Below are 27,500 nucleotides of genomic sequence, written 5' to 3' on the forward strand. Positions count from 1 at the left end.
CAAACAAAAATAACAGAACATAAAACAAAAAAAGAATATATTTTAACACACATCTAAAAATAATTGTGTCAGTTCATTAAGTTTTAGTGAGTACACACGCACACACACAACATACCTTTATAAAACTATTTTTTAAAAGAATTATCGTAATAGCCAAATAATTAATGATATCTGAACAAATAAACATCTATTTTTATAATTTGAAAATATTCAGCAGGTTGGCCATTTCCCCAGGATGAAAGGGCATGTTATTTTTTTATAGTTTCTTACATTAATATTATAACTTACTATTTTAATCATAATTAGTAAAGAGAACTCTATAAAGTTGTCTGTTCCATTTAATGCCCCAACCAAATTTCACCCCCCACCACCTTGATTTTTTTTTTTTTTTAAATCAGAAAGATGACACAAAACCTTAATATGATCAGACCAAAGACAATATCTTAACCCTTTAGCAGTCACATTACTGTCAAATGTAATACCTGTCTATTTACACTGTTTTGAATTAATCATGCATTATCTTTAGAGCTTTGAAATTTCTATGAAGTGATTGTTTATTTTAGAATGACATTATAGAGTAAGTGTGTAGGGATAGATCTGGCTAGCTGGAACATAAAACAGGATATTTACACTAAATATAGCCAGTTTAAATGCTAAAAAGTTAATACAATCTTAGTGCTAACATGCTATCTTAAAGACAATGCTTTCACAGTGACATGTGCTTTTATGTGGTGATTTGATTTTATTATATATTTTCTGTAGTTATTGGACCATGTTGTGGCACCACCAAGAAGTGTTTAGTAAATCATATTGATACAAATATTTATATCAGTCTGTGACTAATTTTACTGATATATTTATCAAATCACTAAGTTTTGATTTATACAATTGTGCTGTGGCTGAGAGTATGTGTGTTTGTATATCTATGTGTATATGTCTACATGTCTAAGTTTATGAAACTGTCTATGTGTATGCCCATGTATGGTGTGTGTCTGCATGCTTGTGTATATATCAGTCTATGTGTAACTATATGTATATTTCCATTTATCTGTCTTTAAATATGTACATTAGTGTGTGTGTGTGTGTGTGTGTGTGTGTGTGTGTGTGTGTGTGTGTGTGTGTGTGTGTGTGTGTGTGTAAATAACTTTCCTTATCTATTATTACACAAAGTTGTTAGTTAATTTTCATTGCCAATTTCACCGTAACAAAATTTTGGGGGGGTACCCATGTGTCAGTTACATGTGTGTGTGTGTGTGTGTGTGTGCATATGTAAGCCTGTATATATTTATATACATATATGTTAATGACACAAACACATATTCTCTGTTATAACAAAATTAGATATGTGTACTCTTTATGATTTGAATTGTTGGTTTGTTGCCAAAAGCAAACAGACAGCACTCACAGACAAATTCATATAATACTAGTGAGATGTTCGGACTGAATGAATATAGGATGGACATGGGTAATGCCCAAAATCCTAAATTTGTCCAGTCTACAAAAGAAAAAAATTATTAAAAAAAAATAAATAAATAAAAACTTGTATTGGAGCGATGTTCCAGCTGCCAGTAATAGTAACATCTATTACGATTGACCATTATTTGTCTTTCCTTGCACCAGTTTGGACTATCAAGGTATTGTTTATTAGATATTTTTCACTATTCAATAAAAGAAAAATCATGTTACTAACTTTAGCACAAATATTTTCCATGGTCAACTGTAAAAGAAATCTTGTCAGAAACAGTAGCCAAAGAGATAATGAACATTAATTTCTAAAATTATTCAAGAATTATAGGAAGTCAATTTATAGATGCTCAAAAATTATAATGTATCAATTTAGTAAAAAAAAAAATAAGAGGGAAAAAACTCCCCAAAACAAAACATGATTCTCATCATTTGTTGACATTGCCAAATTGTCACTGATGGATGCAAAAGTGTGTGTGTGTGTGTGTGTGTGTGTGTGTGTGTGTGTGTGTGTGTGTGTGATAAATCATAAGTGACATTTGATTTAAATACTTGTTTAAATACATTTTTGTTTCACATATTAAAGGAAAAGGACCTAGGTATATCCAAGTAGCTAAGAAATTTAATTCGCAATCATGGGGTCTTAGATTGATTCCACTGCTCCATAGATCAGGCCTTGGACTGAAATTAGGTAGATGCAAACTGCATGCAAAACCTTTGGATAAGTTCTACTTGTAACTCAGCATCAACCTTATATTGTGTTGTGCTGATTCAATTTGAGAATTACATGTTAATTCAATCAGTAGGTAGTTCAATTGATAAAACAACTGGATGCTCATTGTTGGATGGTCCATCATTATGTTAACACATGTTGAATTAAATACAAGAAGTGCAAGAACTAATCTACATAGATTGGTTTGCAGTTACAACTAACATACTTAAATCATTAAATGCCAATCAAAATATAATTACCAAGGTGAGATTTCAAAATAAAAGAAAAGTAATGAGATGTTGAAATAAGGAAGAAATGATTATAAAACTTGGAGAACAGTTGAAGAAGAAAGACGTAAACAAATTTGATTTATTTACACATTAAATGTAATGAATAGTTTGAACAGAGAGCTGATATTTGAACACAAAACTTAACTCATTAATTAAGAATTCTTGACTGAATGAAATAAATAGAAAAATATATAATATGACTAAATGCTTAAGAACTGAAGATATCTCACATATTCTATCTAAAGTACACATCTTCATAAAATTATATTGTTATCTCAGCAGTTTTTATTTTTATTTTTATGTATGATTAAAAAGAAATAAAAACCAAGTATTTTCTATTGCTGCTAACAAGAGATTTGTCAGTGGCATATTTATAAGTTTCAGGTGATTTTTTTGTTTTTCTTTTTCTTTAGACAAAACATGGTCAAGATCAGGTTTTTAGGTCATCTGACAAATGTGAAAATATGGAGAGTGAGATTTTTCTCAAGTAAGCTCTTCAAAATGTGTGGAAGTAATCCTAGCTGTATGAGGGTTGAATTGTTAGGGTAGAACACAATCTCTTTGTAGTCATAACTAACAAAGGTTTGTCTTTAGAGTTTTCTTTCTTTCCTTTGTACAGTGTCCATAGGATCTAGCTGTTGAAATCAGATCTGAATAGTTATTTATTTGGATGACTGAGTTGTAATCTCTTAAAATGTGTTTTGGCAATTTTATTCTGCCAAACACTACACAAAAGTTTGAGGCAAAGCAGTGTTGTAGCTGGCTGGTTCTCCTGCATATCTTGCTTATCAATGAATAACTATCTCTTATACTACCAAATGAGACAGCTAAATGTCATTACAAGATGAACATAGTTCACAAACAGGGTACAGAAGTTACCACTTAGGGTGTGGAACTGATAATTTTGAATATGTCAACATATTTTTCATTATGATGAGAAAGATTAAAACTCTTTTAAAGACACCAACAACAAACCATGCTCGTTTCAAAAAAATTTATTTCTCAGACTGCACACCATGAATCTGACTGGACTATTTTGAAACCTTATTATCTACACACAGATCTTCAAGTTACCTTCCCAAATTCAATTTCTAAAGAACACTGCAAAACCTGAGTCCAGTTAACTAAAGATAAAGATGTAAGATTACTTGGTGGTGATCCAGATGGTTATACTTAACCATTTCTATTGTGTGCCAGTACCATCATGTAACTGGATAGCCTTGCTGCTGTGGTTTAGTCTCAAAGTAAGATAAACCTTTGCTCAATGGTGTTCCAAACATGGCCCTCTTGTCTAACTAGTAGACATGTTATTAACCACAGAAAGATAAAAGATGAATTTGGCTCTGGCAGTATTTGAACTCAGAATGCAAGAGGGCATAAATACATAGCATTCAATTCCTTGTTCTACAAATTCTCTCAATTGCAAATAACAGATGATCAAAGTAGGAGATAAGGAATACTGCTGCTGATAGAGGCAATAGTATCAAGAACAAGAAAAGATATATTCAGAAAACTAAAAATTTGTATTGGTAACAAACATCTAAGAGATGAGAAAATTTGGGATGTGTGGAGAGAAGGAGATTCTAGGATATAAATATGGTACATGATCAGGAAATCTAAGTAGTGAAAGAAGTGGATTTGTAAAAGCAGGAAATTAATGAATTTTATATGAAGATCAACAGATGGAAATTAATAGAAACCAGTGATCTAGTATCAAAAAAGTTTTTAAAAGAATAATAGAAAAGAATGAAAAAAATGAAATAAGATTTTTAAAATTTACCTAAAGAACTTCACATAGATAGCCATAAACAATATGAATATAGTTAATCAATACCAGCTTTAGAAATAGATTTCATATCATTTAATACTAATGAATATGGTTATGATGATGAAGTAGCCATAAAACATACTAATCAGTGATGTCTGGTTATTTTCAAGACTGAAGTGAATCTGAATAATCAAGAAAATGTTTATCCTCTTACTGTATGTATTTAAATAAAAATATATTTTGCCCAGTTTTGTGTACTCAATATGATTCAAAAACCAAACAAGAGTAACATTTTTATTTAGTTTTTTTTTTTTTTTTTAGCTTATTTTGTCAATAATTAAGGATATAAAAGAAAATCCTACAGAATACATAAAAATTAACAATTCCTTACTTGGGTCAAAAAATATAGTAGCCTATGAAATCCTTATATGTACACACACACACACACACAAACACACACACACACACATATATATATATATATATATATATATATATATATATATATGTCTACATAAAGTAACTCATGGATGGATTGTTCCAGAGTTTTGATGTGAGCTTGCAGGCACCTCTGGTCAAAGAAGAGGTGCAAAGACTCCCTAAACAAACCCCTTGGTTCCTACCACACTGATCACCAGTGATCTGGTGTTGCTGCTGACTGAGAATCCTCTCAATGTCCACTGAGCAACAGCTTTGTTTGAAGACACCCACAGGACCATCCTTGCACAAGGTCAACAGTTTTGAGGGAAGGGGCAAGTCAGTTACACTGACCCCAGTACTTGACTGGTAGTTCATTTGCTCAACCCTGGAGCGATGAAGGGTAAAGTTGACCTCGGTGGGATTTGCACTCAAAATGTTGAATCAGAACTGCAAAGCAATCTTTCCAATACTCTAACAATTCTACCATTTTGCCATCTTGTTTGTTTTGATTTAGGCACAAGGCCAACAATTTTGAAGTAAAGGGGTTAGGGATAAAAAGCTAAGTTGACTTCAGCAGGATTTGAACTCAATGTAGAAATCTTGAACAAATACTACTAGGGAGTTTGTCCAACATTTTAAAGAATCAACCAATCTACCATCTTTAAAAACCTGTTTCTAATAAGTTCAGGGTCTCGGATTTGGGACAAGGGTTAGTTGACATTATAGACCCCAGTGCTTAACTTGTACCCATTTTATTGAGCATGAAAAGACGAAAGGCAAAGTTGACCTCAGTGGGATCTGGACTTAGACATAAGGAGTTGGAAGAAACATTGCAAGACATCTGGTCCGACTCTCTAATGATTCTACCCTGTCTACCACCCTTAATAATAATAATAATCCTTTCTACTGAAGGCACAAGGCCTGAAATTTGGTGGAGATAGGATTGGTTAATTACATCGACCCCAATGTTTCACTGGTACTTAATTTATCAACCCTGAAAAGATGAAAGGCAAAGCTGACCTCAGTGGAATTTGAATATAATAATAATAATAAGGCATCAAGAGGAACATAGAGGAAATTGGAATAGAGTGCTCAGTAGAACTGTTGCAAAATGTTTTCCTCCTTGGCATGGCCAGAATAATCAGGAAAGTATTAGACAGTTGAAAAGAACAGATAGCATGGCACCGTAGGCTGCAGGCAGCAAGCCCACTGCACATGAAAAATTCCACAAGTTCCATCAAAACCTAAGATAAAAAGAAAAGTAATAATAAAAACAATCCTTTCTACTATAGGCAGAAGACTTGAAATTTGGTACTTATTTTATCAACCCCCAAAAGGATGAAATGCAACGACGACCTTGCTGGATTTGAACTCAATATGATGGATTCTCCTGTTGAAAAAAAACAACATATGAGTCTTCAGTCTTTACCAAACAACCTGCACAAATGATTTTGTTTATAGTGACCACGTGTATGTGGCTGTACATTAGCTCAGTCCCTCCATTAAAACGACATTGCCTGAACAGGTGCACAGTGTATCACGCATCAGATGTCAAAGTGGTTGCAGAGCAACCTGAAATTAAGTATTTTGCACAAGAACACAACACACCACCCCACAATCGTAAGTGCAACACATTAACCACTTGGTCATGCCCCTTCAATATAATAATAATAATAATAATAATAATAATAATAATAATAATAATTTCTAATTTTGGCACAAGGCCTGCACTTTTTTAGTGGAAGAGGGAAATCAATTGCATCAACCCCAGTCAAATGGAATATATTTTATTGACCCGAAAGGATGAAAGACAAAGTCAACCTTGGTGGCATTTGAACTCAGAACAAAGAACCCAAAGAAATACTGCAAGGCATTTTGTCAGATTCTCTAATGAACCACCCTTCTTAATAATAATAATAATAATAATAATAATAATAATAAAGTTTGGCAAGAAAAGTGAAGAAAATTAATGAAATATAAGAAGAAACAAATCAATAACAAGTGGCAACATTCAATATGAGTAGAAAGATATAACCACCACCACAGCAACAACAAAAAGAAATAGAAAAACAAAGGGAGATTAATATAAAATTAGAGTTAAATTCAAGACAAAAGAGATTTGCAGTTATTTCTGAATTGTTCTTAATTCACCGGGTTTTCTAAATAAAGATGATTAAGACTCATTGACAAAAAAAAAAAAAGCTAAAAACAATGCAAACAAAAAGAAAGAAAAAGTGGTGTCTGCAAACACATGAATAGAAACCAGTAGATTTGTTGGTTTGTTGGATGTTTTTTAATCATTTTTATTTTTCTTCTGCTGTGCTTTTTTGTCTTATTTTTAAGTAGCCGTGTTCAGAATTCAGCAGCAGTTGCACAGTTTATCAGCCGTTCTCCTTCCTCGAAACACTAGTACAATAGTGAGGTGTTGTAGCTAAATGAAGTATTTAGCAAGCCAGACAAAACAGTACCCAACTTGTGATACAAATAGTAGGCTTCTTCTTCATTGGGAAAGAAACTTCACATTATTTGAAGCATGAAAAGAAATTTCATTTGGGTGCTGCGAGTACGAAGTTAGGAAGATAAATAAATACAGAAATAAATTGCTCTTACTGACTGAATACAAATCAGGTTTTATTGAGTGAACTTATAATAATAAGTAATAAAAAATGTGTAATTATTATAGAATACTTTCACAGAAATAACCCACAACATGCTACAAAAGTGGAGTTGGGTTGTTACCAGAGAATAATAATTTTTCTAGACTAAATTCTGGACCATTTTTTGCAGAGTGAAATATAATTAATGAAATCATCTCTAATTCAATGCAGAGAAATAATAAATAATATGCTGACTCCCCTGCAGCATTTCAAATTCAGTGCAATGATGTACCAAACAAGGTTCACAAGCTAACAAGAAAGTTTCTATATGGGCAATCTTTTCCCAGAAGCAGGTTACATGAATTATGGCTCATCATAAGGTAGGCCACACAACTAAAAAAACTGAAGGTAATTTTTCATTATGTGTGCCATTAAGAAAAACTCACAGGCTGTAGGTTGCCAATGATTGGTCTATTGAGTTGCTTGACATGTTAAAAAAATGAGGCCATATCTCCTTCAAATCATGTCTTGCCATTTCATACATAAAAGCAAGATACATTGGATAATAGTAATCCTAAATACTCTAAAGAATGGGAACATCATGATTGGAATGGCTTTGGCTCAGTTCCGTCAGGGCAGGATTAGATTCTGAACAACAATAAATAAATCATCTCTAGTGGCTGTGTGGTTAAGCTTTGTTTGCAACCATGTGATCTGAGGTTCAATCCTCATTATGTGACTTCTTAGGCAAGTGTTCTCTACAATAGCCCCAGGCCAACCAATGTGAGCTTCACGGAAGCTGTATGTATGTGTGTTCTATTTATTTCAGACTTTGGATCGCAGCCATGCTGGGGCATCACCTTGAAGGATTTTTAATTTGAATGAATAGACTCCAGTACATATATTTTTTTTTAAAGTCTGGTACTTACTCTGTTGGTCTCTTTTTCTAAACTGCTAAGCTACAGGGACATAAACACACCAACACCAGTTGTCAAGTGGTGGTGGAGGAGAAACACAGACACAAAGACATGCACGTGTGTGCATGCGCACGCACACACACACACACACACACAATGGGCTTCTTTCAGTATCTGTCAACCAAATCCACTGACAAAGGTTGCCCAAAGTGCAACTCAGCGGGACTGAACCCAAAATCATGTGGTTGGAAAGCAAGTTTCTTACCACACAGCCACACTTATATATCATATATTACAGTAAGTGAATGTTGTAGATGGAAACTGTGTGGAAGCCCATCATGTATATGACAGGCTTCTTTCAGTTCCCATCGACCAAATCCACACACAAGGTCCAGGGATATAGTGAAAGACACTGGTCCAAGACCACGTGATTGGAAAACAAGCTTCTTAACCACACAGCCACATCTGTGCCTGTAACTTTGAAATAATTTACTTTTAGCATTCAACTGAAAAGCAATTGCTCTAAAAATATACAATTTATCAAATTTACAAAACCAAACCGTCCATTCTGGTACTAAAACGAGAAATGCAAAATATTTGAAACGGAAAAAGCAAGCTACCATACTGACAGTAATGTAGGAAAATGAAAGAGTAAATAAAATCTGATTTGAGTATACACCTTAAGAAATAGATTAAAAAAAGGAAGAAAATAAGCAGCTTCTGAACTGACAACATACAATAACACTAGAGAACATTCTAGACTGTTGTCATGTGTTCTTTATTTATTTCTTATTTCTTGGCTTGTTTCTTTGCTTTTGTATAACACACACACACACACACACACACACACACACACACACACACACACACACACATACACTCACTCACTCTCTCTCCATTACTATATTTCAAGCTTTATTTGATCTGAGTATCTACCACACTCCTGTTTAGTTGGTGCGGGGTCTCCTGCACCAAATAATATCAAATTTGTTCCTGAATAAACTGAGAATCAAAATTCTATTTCATGAATAACAATAATTCTTTTTACTATAGGCACAAGGTTTGGAATTTGGGGGGAGGGGGCTAGTTGATTCCTCTGCTCAACTGGTACTTATTTCATTGATGCCAAAAGGATGCAAGGCAAAGTTGACCTTGGCAGAATTTGAATTCAGAACATAAAGAGCTGGAAGAAATGCTGCTAAGTATTTTGCCCAGTGTGCAAACCATTCTACCAGCTGGCCACCTTATTAATAATGGTTTCAAGTTTTGGAATATGGTCAGCAAGTTTGGGGAGGGAGTAATTCAAATACATCAACCCCAGCACTCAACTGGTGCTTATTTTATTGACCCTGAGAGGAATGTGAAGACAGACAAAATGCTGCTAAGCATTCTGCCTGGCATGCTAATGATTCTACCAGCTTGCTGCCATCACCTTAATAATAATAATAATAATAATAATAATAATAATAATAGTAATTCTTTCTAGAATAGGCACTAGGCCTGAGATTTGGCAGGGAAGGGCTAGTTGATTACAGTAATCCAAGTGCTCAACTAGTACTTATTCTGTCAACCTGAAAGGATGAAAGACAAAGTCAACCTCAGCGACATTTGAATGCAAAATGTTAGGATGGAAGAAGTAATGCTAAGCATTTTGCACAGTATACTAATGATAATAAAAAATAGTTTCAAATTGGGACACAAGGCCAGCAATTTTGGGAGAGGGAGCTAGTCGATTACATCAACCTCAGTGCTCAACTGGTACTCATTTTATTGACACCCAAAAGGCAACATCAACCTCAGCAGAATTTGAACTTGGAACATAAAGGCAAAAGAAATACCACTAAGCATTTTGCCCAGTTTGTTAATGATTCTGCCAGCTCACATCCTATCCAGTTGGATATTATGATATATTAAAAATTAATTACTTTAAGAATTATCAAGATATTTTTCTGAAACACAGTTGCTTGTAATATTCATGCCATTCTGCAATAGCACTAACATGATTGAATTCATTTCAACTGGAAATAAAAATCATTTTGCAGAACCAGTACTGCAAAATAATAATAGTAATTTCTTATTTTGCCACAGAGGCAATGGACAAAGAGACATGGTTGCATTACAAAAGCAGTAGAGATTTACTCCGATTTAAATAGAGGAAAGGAAACAGGCATGAAAAACAACAATGGTATAGCAATTAATGTCATGAAATATCCAAATAATGGGATAGTCAACTAAAGTTCAACCATGAACCACCATAGACACCAGATTACCATTATTGCTAAGGTAAGTGTACTCTCCCAGGGTTTTCTCCAACATGCAAATACATGTTAAGATAGACTCATTCACTTGAGCCATATTCACTAATCAACACTTTTCAGCAAATGAAGGTGCCTGACTACAGGCACCTTCCTTTTGTAATATAGATACTAGACAGATGGGAAAATTGCTTTCTCTTGAAAGGCTAATCTGAAAAATTTTTTCATCAGGTCTTTTTCTGAAAATGTCCATGCCATATGAGAATATTTGCCTTGCAGTTATGCAAACCTCTGACGTTGCACGTACCAAATATCCATCATTGCAAATACCTTCAATGAGACAAACCTGAGAACTCCTTAAAGAGGAATCAGTATCTACAATGAACATATTTTTACCACACATCATGAAATAGCTTGAACTCAGAAGAGAAACCATAATTTCAAAGTTCAATCACCATGGAATTTGTTGCTAGAAAACTGTAATGAGAACAAGTCTAGTTTCTGTAATGGAATATAGATAATCTAATCAACTCCAGTATATTATTGTTCCTGATATTATTGACCCTCTGGAAGATAAAATACAAGCCTGATTCTAATGGGATTCGAATTCAAAACCCAAGCAAAAGCAAGAAGACAATTAGGGAACATCAACATGATCAACATGCTACAAATAGCAATCAAATCTCACTCAAATCATACCCAACTGTCTTAAAGGAAATTATGAAAGGCATACATTGAATAATATAGTTCTAGCTATAATATATTTAAAAAGAAAAGCAAACATAGGAATATTTTTGGCACACCTTTTATCATACATCTGATCAAGATTGACCTGGGGGCTAAATCAACAAAATTCAAAGTGTCTGAAGAACACTACCCCACCCCCTAAAAAAAAGAAAAGAAAAGGAAAACAGTGTTAGCGAAAGCAGTGCTGAAATAATAATGCTCGTTCTTTAAAAGAGAAACAACCCACTATCAAAGGATTGCAAGAAGAGAATAAAAGAAAGCTATGTTTTACTCGAAATTCTGCAATGTTGGCAGCACCAATGTTAATGTGGTCTTGAAAAGAGGCAGCCAAGTTGAAACAAAATTCACACCATAGCAATACAATAAAAACAATTCATTCACAGATTATCCAAAACACTAAGTATTTCTTTCTTCTATCTATTATCATCATCATCATCATCATCATTATTATTATTATTATTATTGTTTCTAATTTAGGTACAAGGCCAACAATTTGGGGAGAACACAGATAATTAAAAACAAAGTTGACTTCAGCAGGATTAACAGGCATTTGTTGTGGCTCTTTATGTTCTGAATTCAAATCCCGGTGAGATCAACTTTGCCCTTAATCCTCTTGGGGGGGGGGGGGGACAACAAAAAGTACCAGTTAAGTACTAGGGTAATTCAATAAACTAACCCCCTCCTTCAAACTTTCAGGCCTTGTGCCTATGTTATAAACAATTATTAACATTATTTTGATACCAGCAATTGTAAATAATTGTAATATAATACAGTTGAGGAAAGTACTTAGCATTTCCATTAGAAAATATTTGTGGTATTAATAAAAAACAAAACAAAAACAATGAAAAATATATTTTGGCACCCACCACAGAAAAAGGAAAGAAAATTGGCATTTTTAAAACACACAAGATTCTGTTACTTCCTCACTGCTGGTAGAAATAATTATTAGTCTTTGGTTTTGATTTAGACACAAGGCCTGAAATTTTGAGGGGATGGGGAGTAGTCAGTACCATTGACCCCAGTACTTTTATTGATCCCCAGAGGGATGAAAGGCAAAGTTGATGTCCTCAGTAGGATTTGAACTTGAAACATAAAAAGTCAAGAAGAAAAACAACAAAACATTTTGCTGATGTGCTAATTAGTACCAGCCTGTCATCTAACATAATAGTAAGTTCTTTATGAGCTACAAGAGTGACAAATGAGGTAAGTCACAAAGAGTTGAGGTAATAACCGAGAGTAAATTAAGACGTCCCACAACTATGTAAATGTCCTTCAACGCTGCAAATGCCTTTTTCAGGCTAAGAAACACAAATGAAACTTTTGATTAGAACTATCAAACCACATCAGTCTTGCTGCTCTCATCAAGTTTCTCACTGTAAAAGTTTTTGAGTTTGGTCATAGAAGAGGCCAAGCTGATAGCATGGCCAAACCTATAGAGTTTATCTGGAAATGGTAACACTCCCTTTTCTGTGAGAGCGTCAAGTCAGGGACTCTCAGAAGTTATCCATAATCCTTAACCTAAAAGTTCTCTTAAATAGTCTCCAGAAGGGACTATACAGATTGTTTTCATTATTGCCCAGAAATGTTCAGAGGTCAACATCACTAATACCCTCCATTAACCCTCTACAGATTGCTTGTGTGGACAGTCCACTATTTGCATTGCCTAGTGGGCAGCGAGCAACAAGCAAGATGCTAGGTGCTCAACCTCGGTCTGTGGGTGACTCGAGATTGCAGCTCTAAGAGGTGACTTTTGGAAAAACAAGCCTTGCAAATGACAACAACCATACCTATTCACCATCATCATTATCCAAGAATCTCTATAGAGGTCAGTCTCATATTCAGCTTTCAGTAATCAGCTCCCTGTCAGAAAAACAAAACCTATCAAGACTTACCAAACAGATTATATGAATTTATGATCCTCTGCTATCCCGATAAGCTAACCTAATAAAACTTATCAAAATACAACTTAGGTCTGCTGCAGTTTCACTAGATTCATTATGTCACATCAATTAATTTTACACAATTCCTACATTCATCAAGATACCATTCCTATCTCCCACTAACATTAACAATTTAATATAAAATAAAATAAAACTGCATCAATAAATTAAACAAATAAATGAAAGAAAAATTAATGTCATCATTTAGAATATAGAGTAATTAAAAGCTGATGTTTTTAGAAAAATCACCTCTATTGGCCTATATAATCATTAAGTGACATTTGAAATTGTTCCAGAGAAATTGACAAATACATCAAAGAGGCAAGTACAGAAAAGGATGAAGAACTGATAGAATCTATAGAGAATTCAAAAGACAAAAAGAAGAAAAACAAAGATAACACCTAAGTAGATGTCAATAAAACATTTTGATTGACCAGCCTTCAACCATAGTTCAAAAGGCAAACATAAACTGTCAAGAACCCTCACATTGGTTTTTAAGATCAGCCCTGAGGCTGGAGGTCCCCTGATATCAACACAAAGTCATTGTTTGCATATTTATACATCCTTTATCTTTTACTTATTTCAGTCTTTAGACTGCAGCCAAACAGGTGCACTGTCTTGAAGAACTTTTAGTCAAATAAATCAATCCCAGTACTAATTTTTTTTTGCTTTTTAAACCTGGTACTTATTCTATCATTCTCTTTTGCCAAACCACTAAGTCACAGGGACGTAAGCACACCAATGCTGGTTGTCAAGGTGGTAGGGTACAAACATAGACACACACATGAACACACACACAGAGGCTTCTTTCAATTTCTGTCTACCATATTCACTCACAAGGGTTTGGTCGACCTGAGGCTATAGCAGAAGACACTTGCCCAAAGTACCACACAGTGAGATTGAACCCAGAACCATGTGGTTGGGTGGCAAACCTCTTACCACACAGCCACACTCATGTAATAAGAAGTGTTTAAACAATAACATTGAGAAAAGGGTCAGCAGTGATGCCTGCATGATGATGTAATAACAACAGTAAGACAATGAACCACACACCACCTCAAAGTGTCCAGTATCAGTAAAATCTTACACCAAGAGCCACAAACCACAAAGTTGATAACTTGCTCCACTTGAAACTCTGCTAACAGTATAAAATGATTACAGAAAACATATGGTGCAAGTACACAAACACACGCACACACACACACTCTAAAAATGACTAAGCTACGATAATATAAGACATGCTTGTAAATACTGACAAAGAAAATACAGGCATGGAATCACAGACAAATAGTGCTTCTTGTAAATATTTAATTCCTGACAGGTGAAAAAAAAATATTGCCTTGAAAAAGTTGGAGAAGCTAAATATAAAATCTTTGTTATAAAAATATTTAGAAAGTGAGAGTTGAGAAACAAAGTTGGTAACAGTAAGTGCACTGAAGCAACTTAATAGAAGAAAAATATAAAAATTAACAAAATACTTAGATTGTTCTAATTTTACGTTAGAAAATAATATTGTTACATACAAAAAAAATATTTCTCTCTAAAACAAGCTAATTAGACTGATGATCACATATGTATGAACCATAGCATCTGAGATTGAAACTGAAACAAACAATATTTACCACCACCATCATCATCGTCATCATTTAACATCTGCTTTCCATGCTGGTATGGGTTGGATAGTTTGACAGGAGCTGGCAAGCCAGAAAACTGCACCAAGCTCAACTGTCTACCTTGGCATGGGTTTCTACAGTTGGATGCCCTTCCTAACACCAAATTATTATTGTTTCATTATTATGAAATAATAATTTGTTTCTATGAGGTACAAAGCCACAAATTTGAGAAAAAAATCAAATTTTCCCAGTATTTGAATGGTACTTTTTATTGATGTCAGAAAGATGAGAGGTAAAGCTAACATTGGTGCAATTTGAACTCAGAAATGTGAAAAACCAGAAGGTATTCTGTCTAAAATGCTCTAATGATTCAGCCATTGTGGTATAGCTGCTGGCCCTACCAACTCTTCTCAAAAAAGTTATATAGTTGATTGCATCCACGTAGTATTTGATTAACACTCAGAAAAATAAAAGGTAAAGTTTGTCCGGACAAAATAGTTACTGACATTGGCACAAGGCTACACATTTCAGGAAACGGGTAGAGTTGGTTTATCAAACCTAAATCTTGACTGGTACTTCTTTTATTAATCTTACAGTAAAAATAAACAATATTATTACTAAATAATAATAAACTAAACTACAGTGTTTCCAACTAGTCCTCTACATGTACACTATCTATACATACCAAGTGTAGAGCTACACTCAGTTGATACCTTTAAATGCACTACATTGTCCAATGACCCCTCATTGGGACCTTACATACATAACATTTAACAAGAGGTTAAACAACATTGCCAAAACAGTACCTCTAAAACCATTGTTTATCTTCAGGAGTACAAAACATTTCAGCTCTGATCAATTGCTGACTCTCTACAAAGCTCAAATAAGGACAACATTGGGGCAGCACTATTATATACCAACATGGAATAGGTAGTACTGTTGGAGCTACAATTACTGCATGTGCGCGCATGCACGCACACACAAGACCATAACCCACTCCAGAAAATCATCCAGCTGATTAGCAAAAATTCACTAATATACAAAAGTCAGCTCCCCTAAACTAATAATCTGCACGTTGCCTCCATCCAGGTCAGTCAGTAACAAAGACAATTCTCAATTCATTAACCTTACTATGTCTAGCAATCCAAAAATCCTATTCTAAACATGACAGAACTACAGCCCAATAGAATTCCTATCTTCCCCACTCTTTTCTTCTACCGTCATCAATCTACAGAAATTCAGGCTCAATATAATGCCTTACCTAACTGGGAGGTCCTATAAAGGTCATAGAGGCAGTACATCTAAATAAATTATTTAAAAATAATAATAAATATCAGAAATTAGTACGTAAAATAAAGGACAGGCCTTTATAAATTAGCATAACCACCTGTTGATCAGTATGCATACACACATGTACATATGCACTAGACTCGAAAACAAACATAATTACAAACTTATATGCAGCGGGATCACAACCAATACTCTTTGATTGATTGTAATATGGCACAAATAGAACACATTAACAGATAAACACACATACACAAACAAGATAATAAATCTACCAACAAGGCATTATCATAGAAGATCTTTAATCAAAATGTGTTAATGGACATTGCATGTCCAGATAAAGAATTGAAAGCTTCACAATAGAAGTGGAATTGCATAAAGAATTCAAACAAAAACTGTACCTGTTATATAATAGGGTCTATCAAGAGAATTACCTTGGTATGCCAAAATGCAGCCCATGTTATCAGGATTACCTCTAACCAGTATCCCAACGTGTGTGCATGTGTGTGTGTGAGAGGGAGAGAGAGAGAGATTTTTAAAGCAATATAAAAAAACAGCATACACACACATTTTTAGAGGGGCAGTGGACATGATCTTTGCATGGGAGACTGGCCTGGCCAAGACATCTGTAACTCAAATGTTTGCAGGAAACACTGAGTATAGAGGCAATATGTATTGTGGGGAATGGGGGCATCCAAATGCTTGCGATAAAATGAACTCTACTAAACATAATCCTGTTGGCTAGATGATGTTAAACAGAGCAACAAGTAGGCAGATATTCTATGGATGTCACCAACTCTTACCTGTTTCCAAGCAAGATCATATTTCCCCATGGCTAGACATGTTTTTCACATAAGATGAAAACAAGTAACATTGCTTGTAATGATTATGATGATGATGCTGGTTTACAACCATCATGTGATGTCAAAACAAGGAAACATACACACATGCACATCAATATACATAATGGGCTTCTTTCAGTTTCCATATACCAAATCCACTGATAAAGCTTTAGTTAGCCTGGGGTTATAGTAAAAGACACTTTCCCAAGGTGTTGCACAGTGGGACTGAACCCAAGACCACATAAGAGCATGGTTGAGAGGCAAGTTTCTTAACCATTTAGCCATGCTTGTGCCTTTGAGAAAATATGGCACGAATCAAAATCCAGTGAAAACTCACAAAAAGTAATATAAAAATTAAATAAACCTTTAAAGATGAGATGTAGCAAAGTGAAAAGCACTTCTCAAATTACAATAAACATAGAAACACAAAGGAATTAGTGGGTGTGCACGTGTGTGTTTCAAGTCCACAAATACATTTCATCAAGTATATTTTTCATGTATCAAAAGCCATTGAAATCTTGAAGTATTTTTCTTTAATGCATCCAATTCATGAGATAAAGACAATAGCATGAAACCCTTCAGAGTGCATAGCAAATCAAAATGTTAACATCAATGTGAAATGACTCAATAATGTATAACTGTACAGAACTGTAAACTACACGCTACACGACCAATCTAATAGAAAAAAAAGAAAAAAAAGGAAGATTAAATTGGAAGATATCTCATTTCTTTACGTGCTTCGCTATATAATAGCTAGTTATATATGCTATTAAAGCTTTCATAATTTATTCAATAACTAATGTATATTTGTATTTAGTGTGTGTGTGTGTATACAAATCATTCTATCCAATTTACTTAAGCCCCTGGTTACTAAGCTTACAAGCAGAATCTGTGGACAATTAACCCTTTTGTCACCATACTGCTGTTGAAATACAGAGCCTTTGTTTCTTTATTTTGGAATTAATGAAAAATTTAATAAAATAGTTTTTAGAACATAAATTAACATGAAATTTTTATGGGAGGCTTTAACATAGACCATTTTAAAACAGGCAATTTGTAACATAGAACCAGAGGCAGTCTTGAGCAGGTTGGTACCAAAAGGGTTAAAAGAGGTACTACATTGTCACAGTTACAAGTGAAATCGCAACACAGGATTAAAACAAGTCGATCTGATCCCTTTTTTCTTTGTTCATGAAGATATCATATACGAACTATTACATTGTTATCTTCAAATTTGTTCCAGTCACAGGACTGCAGCCAACCTAGGGGACTGCCTTGAAGGATTTTAGTTGAATAAATCAACCCCAGTACTTATTTTTTTCTTTAAAGTCCGACACTTATTCTATCAACCCCTTTTGCTGAACCATTAAGTTACAGGAATGTAAACAAACCGACACTGGTTGTCAAGTGGTGGAGGTGGACAAATACAGATATGTACACAGAAATACTTATATATGATGAGCTTCCACACAGTACCTATCTACCACATTCATATACAAAGCAGTGGTTGATCTGGTGCTATAGTAGAAAACACTTACCTAAGGTACTGCACAATAGAATTGAACCCATAACCATGTAGTTACAAAGCAAAGCTTTTAAGCACACAACCATTCCATGTTTCTGTGTGTGTTTGATAATAAGTAGCCAGAAGACAAGTCATAAGTTATGAAGATTAATCTGGAATTCCATTTATAAAGAATATCGCTGGTTATATTGGTGACCATGATTAATACTTCTCTCAAAGACTTAGCAAGAAACTAACAAGACTTGTGAAGATAAAAAGTGATTTATAGGTTTTTAATATAAACCCTCAACTCAAATATATTATTCAACTATATATTAGAAGCATATATCTTATGAACAGCATGAGGATGGAAGATCACACTGCATTGACGTGATTTGTGCTCTAAATTAAAAGGCAGCTAAATTGATAACCTAAAGATATTTAGTGTATCTATATAGCCTTTATCTATACCAACTCAGCATCAACTGGTAATTCATTTCTTGAGTTCAAATATCGCCGAGGTCAACTATGCCCTTCATCTTTCAAAGATAATTACTAGTAATATAATGAAATTGTCTTGGATTATCTTTCAGAATTTCTAAAAATCTACCTATGTTGATTGTATCTTAATTTCAGGTAATTTTCAGTCACGGAGTTTTCGTAACTTTATTTTGCCGAGAAAGCCCACGGAATTGTGTTTTGAGGAAACGATAAATATTTTGACAAATATTTTTATCGAGAAAAGTTCAGTTTAACATTCGATGAAAATGTTTAAACTTAAAGAAAAACGAGTCAGATGATTTTGTGACATATGCTGGTATGGTTAACAAAGCTTGCGAAAGGTTCAAGTTGGAAGAATTAACGCCAGATATGTTCGAGTGTTTAATATTCGTTAAAGGGCTAGTGGAACGGAAGACGTGGAAATTAGAAAAAGAATATTATCAAAGTTGAACCAAGATGTGAAACTCACTTTGCAGAAAGTGGCTGAAGAATGCCAACAGATATTAAACCTTTGAGATGATACAAGGAAAACAGAAGACAAGAATAATGTACAAATGTGTAAAGAAAGTATACAAAGAAGGAAAAATTTAAATTCAAAACGGTGCTATGGCTGCGGAGTGTGACATTTGAGGAAAGATTGCCCCTTTAGAGATAAAACCCGTTTTAAGTATGGTAAAATTGGGCATATACAGACGAAATGCCAGTCAAAGAAAACGGTAAAACAAAAGAAAGTCTACTCAACAAAAGTAAATTATACCAGACAAAACCGAAAATTTGTGTTGCTAGAAATAAATGGGTTAGCGGAAAGATTCATTGACACATTCAAGAGAGCTTTAAGGAAAACCAGACGAGAAACCTTTGAAGATACAAATATGACAAAGTTTTTGCAGGTGTATAGAATAACACCGAATCCAAATGCAGAGTCAGGTAGGTCACCCGCAGATTTGATGTTTTCCAGAAAAATTCGTTCTATTTTTGACAAATGGTTGCCGAGTAGGAAACAGGAAATAGAAAATTCGGGAAGAAAAACGAAACTTTTTATCACAGGTGACAAAGTGTATTTTAGAGTATATAGTAATGGAAAACAAGACTGGGAACAAGGAAGTATAACTGGACATCTGGGTAATGTGATGTACACAGTAAAAGGACCGAAATATGAACACAGAAGACATTTAAACCAATTAAAAAAAAAAGATATACCAAAAACCAAGAGAGGCGAGAGGAACAAATGGATATATGGTATGATTTGTTTGAGGTCCCAGAACCACAAGCGAAAGCGGAACCGACACGTAGGTCAAGTAGGAAGAGAAAACCTACAGAAATGATGGAAATAAATGTTAAGAGAAAAAGATATGCCAGTTTCTCACCGAGGAAATAAAATTGATGAATCCGTTTTCTTTTTTTTTTTAAGATATAAAAAAAAAAACTCAAAAGGGAGAGGTGTTGTGTCAACGCCCTCAGGCGAAGAAGTAGGATCTCCCAAGACATAGAGGTAGAGAATATATATGTCATTGTCACCATCATTTAACATATATATCATCATTTAACGTCCAGATTACATGATGGCAAGGGTTGGACTGTTTTTTGAGAAGAGTTGGTAGGGCCAGCAGCTATACCAGACTCTACTGCTTGTGTTGGCATAGTGTCTATGGCCGGATGCCCTTCTTAATACCAACGATTTACAGTGTGTACTGGGTACCTTCTAAAGGTTGCAAAGTACATACTCCCGCACAGAAAGAAAAACATACACATATACAAGCGTATGTAGACTCAAGAAATTGCAGCAAAAGAACCCGTCTGTAAGAGCAGTAACTGAGTAAAAAAGTTCTGGATTGGACACTCTAGTTCTAGCAGACAATTTCTCCGGGACTGGTGGCATGATAAAATGCACCCCAACTATGCTATAAAAAGATCAGTATTCAAGAAGAACACTGAGTCATAAGAACCATGGTCCTCTCTCCACTATACATAACAACGAAGACAGGTAGTTCTCTCTATCGTGTGCATCAGATCCTTTTTACCCCCAGTTAGGTAAATATATTGTAATAATCTAAAACTGTTAGTGTTTAATTTGCAATTAGTCATGTAGCTAAATATGGCTACTGGAAATACTGTTTGAAAATTATTTAAGCAGGTGACGTTGCAAAAATGAAGAATAATTGATGAAAAAGTTTCCACAGATTTCCAACTATTTTTCCCAAGCTCCTATTCACATATACTTTCTCATGTGTGTGTGTGCTTAAGATCAACAAAAGAAAGAGAAAACTTCAACGAGATATACATGTTATTTTCAAGATATAAAGTTTATGCTAAACAGTTGGAATATTTTTAATGACTACAGCCAAAACAAAGCTATAATCCAATGCTTCACACTTCAAAGTGAAAAACAAAACAAACAATACATTAAAAACATGAATAAAAGAAATAAACACAATAGTGCTCCATTCATGAAGTAAATGGAGTGTGTGTATGAGAGAGAGAGAGAGAGAGAGAGAGAGAGAGAGAGAGAGAGAAAGAGAGCAAAGCTGCTCTTTATTTCAAATGCAAGTATGTAATTGTACATCTGGTCAAATAATAGTTTTCTTTTTCTATAATAATGTTACAAAACTAATTTATTTGCTAGTAAGTGCAAAAGCAGAGAAAGATGCTTTGAAATTCGAAAGAATGAAAGAAAAATTGAACATATGAAATGACTTCTTTTTTCTTCTTTTTTTGTACTTTCATTCATGTGTGCTCTAATTTTAAATCCTGCCAATACTGACATGGCTTGTCAGTATCAACTCTTAACAAAGACTCTTGGCAAAAGTCATTGGTAGGAGTCAACAAGCTAAGTACCAAGCATCTGCTTGAGTCAACTCAATCTAACTTCCATTCACATCCAAAAAGATTTCTGACAATGTACAAAAATCATTATTATTATTATTATTGTTGTTTGGTTTAAGGTGGAGAACTGGCAGAATCATTAGCATGCCACACAAAATGCTTAGCGGCATTTCATCTGTCTTTACATTCTGAGTTCAAATTCCATCAACGTCAACTTTGCCTTTCATCTTTTTGGGGTTGATGAAATAAGTACCAGTTCAGTATTGGGGTTACTGTAATCAACTAGCCCCACTCCCCCAAAATTTCAGGCCTTGTGCCTATAGTAGAAAGTATTATTGTTGTTTACTTTTAACAGAAGACTGTCAAATAAAAGTATATATGAGTGTGTGTGATTGAATGCAAGTACGTATGTAGCTGCTATGAAAAATACAGTTATGTTCAAGTGAAAGATTTTATAATCATTTCTTAGCATTCACATACTGAGAAATCAACATCATCATTGTTTCTAAATGTCTGCTTTTCCATGTAAGCATGGGTTGGACAAAATTTGCTGAGGCAGATTGTCTACAGCCAGACGTCTTTCCTGTTTCCAAGTAAGGTAACATTTCCCCGTGGCCAGACATGTTTTAAAGAAAGATTCGAAATGAAAGACATTACTTGCATGGTGGTGACACTCATTTACAAGTATCACGCAAAGTCATGGCAAGGAGACAGTAACATACCAGCACATATACACACATACACACACGTGTGTGTATCAAAAAGGCTTCTTTCAGTTTCCCTTTACCAAATCTACTCACAAGGTTTTGGTCAGTCAAGGGTTATACTGGGAGATACTTGCCCAAGGTGCTATGCAGTGGGACTGAATCCAAAACCATGTGGTTGGGAAACAAATTTCTTACCACACAGTCATGTCGACATTCACTTAGGGAGCAGTTGTGAAACTGGAAAAAAAATAGTGTTGCAAGTACTTAGTTCCTTCCTCTTCTTGTAAACTTACAATGTACGGCAGAAATAATGATTGAAGCAATACAATAATTCTTTTCTTACACAATAAAGAAACAAAGATAAATAACATGATACCTTTATATATAATCAAAGTACAGCAATTAGAGGTCACTGATATGTACAATGACTTTTGATAGTACGCTTAACACACATAATATTTGGACGTATTCAGCAAAGTTCACACCTTACAAGCAATTAGAGAAAAGCATGATTTTCTTGTATTCTGCAGATATTATATTGGTTTCAAATCTTGGTACAAGGCCAGCAATTTCAAAGGAGAGGATAAGGTGATTACATCAACCAGTACTTTGGTGAAATTTGAACTCGGAATATATAGATAGGATGAAATGTTGCAAAGCATTTTTCCCAGTGTGTGGTAATGATTCTGCCAACTTCCAGCCTTATCTCTCAGTCTGAACATCAGTACTACCAAAGGTCATGAGCATTGCACCTTCATCTTCTCATTAACCCAGGAATAAAAAATAAAAAAGAAAGAAACAAGCTAATCAAGCTAATATTCATAGAAATACGAATGTTATACAACCCCAACTTTGAAGTGCCTTTCATTACTTCAGAAACACAGCCATATCTCATAAAAATATATCAGCAATACCATATAAAAAGCAAGTTGACAAGATAGTTGTGTATATCAGTTGACCAACATACACAGGGTTACAGACCAAAATCAATGCAGTGACTGTAACAACACAAGATATAATTATAAAACTTGCACATGTATTAATTCTAACCTACTGATGTCATCAATTAAACATAAAGCAGTATTAATAATAACCTATTACAAAATGCAAAGTAAATTAAAAGACTCCTTATTAAGAAATTGTACGCTAGACAGTCAGGTAAACCTTCACACAACCAATATAACAATCATAAATGCAAAGCTGGATATTGTTGAGTTTGTTAATCCAAATTGTTAATGTTGGACTAATGAATAGCAGGCTATCTCACAAGCTTTCCATATACTCTCAACATGGCACAACACAAAACGACATAAAATTAGGTCTCCTTAATCATAGCTAACATGAGATACAACTAACTACCTAGAATGGCATTATTTAACATCAGTTTTCTCCACAGAGTGAGTATTCCATGAAAATAAGACAACTTACAGAACTGATCCTTCCAGCTAAACAAACACTAAAAATTTAGAGCAAATGAGTGAACCACTATGTTTGACCAATCAAAAATTGCATTCAAATCCTCTCTAAAATCACATTCTATTGCCTTAAAAAAGGGAAGGATGCATTAACTAAAAAAGTAGTCAAAATACACTGCTTCAGATGTAGAAAACAAAATGTTGGCAGTTGAAATAGTTGTGATCAATAAGTGTTATCCTGGGGCTAAAAAGTAACACCACTTTATACAAGAAGATTCAGATGTTCCTAGACTTTAGTAATGGTAATGGTTACAAACTTAAAAATTCTAGAAGCATCTGACGAAAGAAAATATATAACATGAACCAATTACATTCTGCTTATTCAGTAATTACATTCACCACTACAAACTATTATTCCAACATGCATTACCCAGACAGTAAGGTCATAAGGACCAAGAAATGGTGATGCCATGGTGGTCTTAGGATAATCAATATTCCTAACCCTACAACAAAAAAGCATAAATAAAAAGGGAAAGACACTGCCTCAAAATACAGGAGTAAAAATAAAGCTGTAACCAACATACAATCTCTCTCTCTTTCTCACCCCCATATAATATATATACTGTAAGATATATATATATATATATATACACACACACACACATACTGTAAGATATATATATATATGTATATATATATATATATATATATATATATATACATACATATATATATACATACATATACATATACACACATATATATACACACATACATATATATATACATATATACACACACATATATACATATATATACACATATATACGCAAATATACATATACATACATATGTACATATGCAGGTATGAGTTAGAGGTGTTTAAACCCTCTAAGGGAGAAATGCATCCAAAGCACTCCTAGTAATTATCTCAGTAACTGTAATCCCTGGTATAAGGTATACGGCAGCTGGTAATTTAACGGGTAAACCGTAGTTTAATTTATACTAGCAGAGATACCCGGCCTTGCTCGGGATGAAAATGGCATAGATTTTATTGGTTTACTTGTTTCTGTCATGTGACTGCGGTCATGGTGGAGCACCGCCGTTCATCGAAGAAATCAACGACAGGATTTATTCTTTGTAAGCCTAGTACTCATTGTGTCAGTGTCGTTTACCAAACCGCTAAGTTACGGGAATGTAAACACAGCAACATCAGTTGTCAAGCAATGGTGGGGGTAGAAACCCAAGATACAGGCACACACATATACAAATATACACATATATACGACAGTCTTCAGTTTCCGAGTAAGAAATCCAGTTTCCAAGTAAGAAATGTGTGTATGTGTGCAAAAGGAAGTTATTTTATGGCATTCTTTCATTTGAAGCAGGAAAGTTGTCAACTCAATCATATGGTCGATCATATGATTGTTCATTAATTTCTATAAAAAAATTTTTATTTCCCTTTGCTTTAAAGAGAGCAGAAAGTGAAAAAGCAACATTTGCTTTGAAGTAAGAGCAGAAAGTGAAAGAGAGAAGGTGAAAGATGTATGTGTATATGAAATGGATGTGTGTGTGTGTGTGTGTGTGTGTGTGTGTGTGTGTGTGTGTGAGTGAGAGAGAGAGAGAGAGAGAGAGAGAGAGAGAGAGAGCAAGATAGAATGAGTGAAGGTGTGTGTTGTCATATATGTACTTTTTTGCATGTATGTGTAAGTGGCACTCACTCATTCACTCTCTCTCTCTCACACATTATCTTTCACATACATAAATTCATATGTATACATCTTTCCTGTATGTGTGTGTGTAGAGAGAGAGAGAGAGAAATGAATGTCTTTTAAGGTACACACTCATATAGAAAATGTGACATTGTCGTGGTATAAAATGTTGTTTACAATAGTTGACTTATAGAAAGATTGTAATGTTAAATTTTTGTAATGCAAATATGTAAATGAAAATAAAGTTTATTTGGTAGCCGAAAGATTACTGAAGCTTTTGATACCCCATACGTCAAAAACGTCAGTTTCTGAATGCATTTGTTAATTTTCGTAAAAAAGTTTTTCATTACACTTTGGAGAGAGCAGAAATTGAAAGAGAAGAGAAAATGAAAAGGCTTTGAAGTGAGAGCAGAAAGTGCCACATAAAAGCGCCTGTGTGATGCCATACAAAAGAACCCAGCACACTCAGTGGTTGGTGTTAGGAAGGGCATCCAAGCATAGAAACCATGCCAAACCAGACAACTGGAGTCTGGTGCAGCATGCCAGCTCTGGTCAACCTGTCCAACCCATGGACAACAGATATTAAATGATGATGATGATTATATATGAGAGAGAGAGAGGGGTGGATATGGAGAACAAGTTGAAAATGTATCAAAATTTTCTTTTACATGTGTGTGTGTGGTGTATAATTAAAATAAGTTTAACTTTTTAAGATAAGTGGAGAATAATCTTATTTAATGGGTTTATATGCAGAAGCAACGAGTTGTTCTCCTCACATATCCAGATGATCTTTCATATTTAGTAGTTTTGTTTTGCTATGTAGATGGTCTGCATTTATTTATGATGCATATTTTTTGTGTACTATGCAATTTATTGTGAACAGACTGGGTACCCAAATAGGATTTGCCCCATCCATGATGAATCTAATGTGGTGTTGTTGTTTCATTCAGTTGGCCAAATGTGGTGCCTCTGATTATCCTAAGCATGTTTGTGTAGTTTTTATTTTATTTCTTTTTTTTATTTTACTACATCTTCTGGATAATACAGTTCTATATTTAAGAGATGAGGAATTATTTACATTATTTACATTATCTACATTTGACGGATATTCGTCCTCATCTTGTTTGTTGTTAACACAACGTTTCGATTCACGGCAGCGACCTGATTAATAATAATAATAATAGTAACATCGATAGGAATGAGAACCCAGGTTCGAAATTTCCCCAAGACACCTGACGAAGGCTGGAGGGTATATCAGCCGAAACGTTGTGTTAACAACAAACAAGACGAGGACGAATATCCGTCAAATGTAGATAATGTAAATAATCTTCTGGATGTTGTGAATGAATTTGTGATTCCTCTTAGTATTTTTGCCATGTAGGAGTGTGATATGGTCAAGTACTTGAGTGTAATGGCTAATTATAATTGATGTTCTCTGGTAAGAAGGAAAACAGTGGATTTTGCAGTTGATGCTATTTTATTTAAGTCTATTGGTGTAGAGCCAAGTTTCCAGGCGATTTAAATAGGGTTGGAATAGTTGTGCAGTAGCTGTATCTGGAAAATGATGGGAGGATATGCATGTAGCCCTTTGCACACTCTGTGGAAGTAAAGGAAGGCTATACAGGTATAGCTTGAAAAGAGTGGACAAGAGGACAGATCCTTGTGATATCCCATTTTATAAATTACAAGATCTGGAAGTGTTGCTCTTGTAACTATTAGCCAACACTTTATGTCACTTCTAAAGGTGATGTTGAGTACTTTTTGTATGAATGGTTAGCAGGAAACGGACATGAAAGATTAGCTGATGCTGACAATAGTTAGAATGCAGTGTATAGGAGGGTTTTGTTGTTGAATCCAATATGGTCCTTTTTGCTTTTGTTTTGTATTTTCGTCGTTGTGTATAGCAGCCTGAATATGTGTCAATTTTCAAAGAAGGAGGGTCTCAAGTTTTTTATAATGTCACTTCACGTGGGTTTTTACTGGACT

At 34.4% G+C, this 27,500-nt stretch overlaps 1 protein-coding gene across 15 annotated transcripts in view; it reads right to left on the reverse strand.

The window, feature by feature from the left end:
* The window catches only part of LOC106881030 (CREB-regulated transcription coactivator 1), a 170,834-nt gene that overhangs the window by 82,213 nt on the left and 61,121 nt on the right, over window positions 1-27,500 (reverse strand). The gene's annotated exons all lie outside the window — the stretch shown is intronic.

The sequence above is a fragment of the Octopus bimaculoides genome, chromosome 12 (genome assembly GCF_046866305.1).
Source record: "Octopus bimaculoides isolate indiv1 chromosome 12, ASM4686630v1, whole genome shotgun sequence".
NCBI lineage: Eukaryota > Metazoa > Mollusca > Cephalopoda > Octopoda > Octopodidae > Octopus > Octopus bimaculoides.